Raw genomic sequence first — 3,456 nt, 5'->3', positions numbered from 1 at the left:
ACATGGCTTTCCGCAATCGTTGTCATTCATTCGGATTAATGTCTTGATCAGATCTGAGCCCTCTGTCCCCCCAGTAGTGATTCCAGCTCCAGCTACGGGGTTGGCGAATTTTTTGTCCCGTGCGGTAGGGCTTCTGTAAGTTTCTTTCAAACAACTGCTCTTCGTGATGTACGAAGGTTTCGGGGTCTTTGTAATAAAAATATATTCTTTGTGGCAGGTGGCTGATTAACTCCGCGCTATTTTTGTAGTTATACTGTACCGCATAGGGGCGGCGTGCGTGCGGGTTGCCTATCCGACCGAGGCCGTAGTTACAGACAGATGCCGTGGTCAGCGACGATAGGCACATCCTCGCACACGCCTGCATGCAGTACATTATCATTGCCGAGGGGGCAATAACTCCGGGAATCATGTGTACACCTGTCTGGGAATCATCAGGATAAAAATTGATCAAAATCAATAGAAATCGCTTAGAATAAGCGGGAAACTAGAGAAATAAGTACAAATCAGTCGAAATAAGCGTTTTTATACCACTAAAATCCCCCGAAAAACCTATGTAATAATTATACACTTCAAAAGGGAGTTATTGCCCCCTCGATCATTGCAAAAGTGCGTGGGGTTAATCAGCCGCAGCTGTTTTCGAACACCAAAAGCAGGTGTCTTTTCTCGAACGACCCTGTAGGTAAGGTTTCAGATCCTTCACAATTCTTCGTATTATGAAGAGTACTCGTAAGGAGCTAAACGGTCTTGCGGAGCTGGGAACTCCGCTTCACTGCCCATTTTCTCGCTTGGACCTCATAGAAACGAGCCGCAGTTTGTGTAAACTCTCAGCGAGTCGCGCTTGCACCTTCTCATTTCGCTCGCCACCGGCGCCGCGCGGTTGGGGCCTGACCTCCGGAGAGCATCATTTTGTGTATTAATAGCGGTGGGCGAGAGGACGATGCTCGACATGGAATTGCCTGTACAGAGGGCAGTTACAGAAGCATTGAAATTTTAGGAAACCGGTTCCTGCACGAGGGCAGAGGAAAAGGGGGGGAGGGGGACTAGCTATGGGCACGGGCTTTGCGCCCCACCCTGCTCCCAGCTCCTACTGGCTTCACTTTGGACGCAGCCTTTCCCTGTCTCGGCTCGGAGAGGGATCCGGGATTCCGTTCCGTTCGGTTCTACGTGCTCTGCCCGGCTCTGCCGTGGCGCTAATGATTGGATGACTTTCACTGGCACTGTAAGGGTTTGTCTTGAGTGTTCGTGGGAGAGGCGAGTGAGTGCCGCCGCGCCCGGCTCTTGCCTGGGTCCATCGGGGTCGCGTCTCTGTAACTGTGGTTCTTTTTCTTACGTGTTAGCTGAGGTCGTGAGATGTGAGGTGGAATAAATCACACACAACCATAGGCCGTTATATTTTTCCAATTATGGTGCCCCCCACTCCCTGGCCCCTTTCAAAAAATACCTCGGTCAACTCACTTTGCCCCCTTAAAATACCTTTAACTCGTACCAGTTGGTTTTCAACACAGCCCATATTCTTGCTTATTGCTGCCTGTAATTCGCTCACTTGCCCTCTCGATCGACCCCTAAAACGATACCCGGGCTATGGGCATACTGGGCAGGCAACCACTATGGCCTTGACGTCGGCCGGAGCGGCCGGGCGGAGGCTCAGGCTGGCCTGGCTGGGCTGCGGTGGGGGTTACTGATCAAGAGTCGCCAAACCCCGGCCCGGAACAAAGAGGTTTGCAGCGAGCGGCCAGGACGAGCCTCGTCTCTCAATCGCAGCGGTGCGGCGAGCTCAGATCGAAGATCCCGCGCGAGTAGGCGAGGCGCTGAGAGAGGACTGTGCGATAATTAACCCTTTCGGTCCCGACGACACCCTACATGGCGAGTGGGAGAGGGACGCTGAACCCCTCCGCGCGGCTGAGCGAAGCCAAGCGACATTCTTGTCGGTCCCGGTATGTCGGCATGCGTGGGTCGGTCGGTGAGAGGGGCGGGGTGAGGGGTCGTCCTGTGCGGTATGTGGCCGGTGGTGTGGTGGTGCAGCTCTGCGGCGCGAGCGCGGCGCCAAGGCCATATGTGAGCCTCGGGACCTCTTTGTTCCGATAGGTCGCCGTGCCGTGGATGCGGCGTGGATCCGATGGGACGCGATGTGGCGGCTGCGGCTGCGGTGCGGCGTGATGTGCATGTGCAGCAAGGTGCGACCGCTTCTGCTGCCGTACGTTTTCCATCGTTTGGCCTCATTTTAGTGCCGAGGCCAGTGTGTAGTATGGTTTGTCTGAGGCTAGCGGCTGTTTTAACACCTTTAGTCCCAGAGAAATCACGCGGGCTGGTATTCTCAGCAAGGCATAACTCGCTTCCATAATGTGGCATTTCAGGCCTTGCGGGTCCTGGGGTCCTGGGGACCCGTAGTCGTAGTTCCCCGCTCGGCGCAGTCTTGTCGGCGCCCCCCGCGACACCGCGGACCGAGTTCATATGAACCCGTACCTCCCCTCCTCACCCCACCAACACGACAACAAGCTTTTATTTTGGAGAATGATGCAAGGCCACAGAAGGTGTGTGGTGGTTGGTTTTCGCTCGTAAACGCCTGAAGGCGATCCTGAAGGTGCCGCCCGGCCCTTTCGTCCTGTCTCTGTTCTATCCCTCTGGGCTGGACGCGGAGCGCATCTAGGAGGAGGTACGAGGACGGCACGCAGTGCACTCCTCCTCCTCCACACGCCAATATGATGGAGGAAGGGGGGGGGGGAGCGACGCGGAGCGGAACGCAAACAACGCAATAAGGGGTGAAAGTGCGTGAAAGGATGAAATAAAAAGGTTACTCTGGCGGAGAAACGATGTGACTCGGTGTCACGCTCGGCTCCTGCCGCCTCCTCAATCAATGCTCTGCCGTCCTGCCGCCGTCCTGCTGCCGCTCCCGGGGGACGACGACGCGCAGGCCGAGCGCTCCCCCGGGCCGACCGGGCCGACCCATCGCGTCGCCCGTTTAATTGCCGACGGCACTGATTGCTGATTGGTCTTTGTGTTGCGCTTGCGCGGAGGGGAATGTCGGGGCGGGCCAGGCCAGGCCAGACCAGGCAGGAGGCGTGCTGTGTAACAATCATCGCCGATAAAAGCGTTTCTCGATCACTCATGAAGAAAGCGGCTGCTGCGGCAGCGGGTCTGTTGTCAGCGGCTGTTTGCTGTTGGTCGTCACCATGGGCACACCTGGAACTCGAGCAGCAGCGCACAGCGCACCCGCTGGTACCAAGTACACGTGGTGGTGGTAGGCTCGGGCTGACCTTGCCGCGCTGCTCTGTCCGCGGTGGGTGGACGGCTGACCCGCCGGTGATAGTTTATTAATAATGATTCCGACGGGAGGTGTTACCCCGCTCCCCTCTACCCCCCCTAGCAGGTAAGTCGCCTATGTTCTTCCCTCGCTGCGCTCTCTACGGAGTGTCGATGTCGACTTCTCAATCAAGAGCTCGATCAAATGACCTCGGT

Source organism: Frankliniella occidentalis, unplaced genomic scaffold (assembly GCF_000697945.3).
Source record: "Frankliniella occidentalis isolate FOCC.00 unplaced genomic scaffold, Focc_3.1 Scaffold48, whole genome shotgun sequence".
Classification (NCBI taxonomy): domain Eukaryota; kingdom Metazoa; phylum Arthropoda; class Insecta; order Thysanoptera; family Thripidae; genus Frankliniella; species Frankliniella occidentalis.
Note: the sequence above shows the minus strand (reverse complement) of the source record.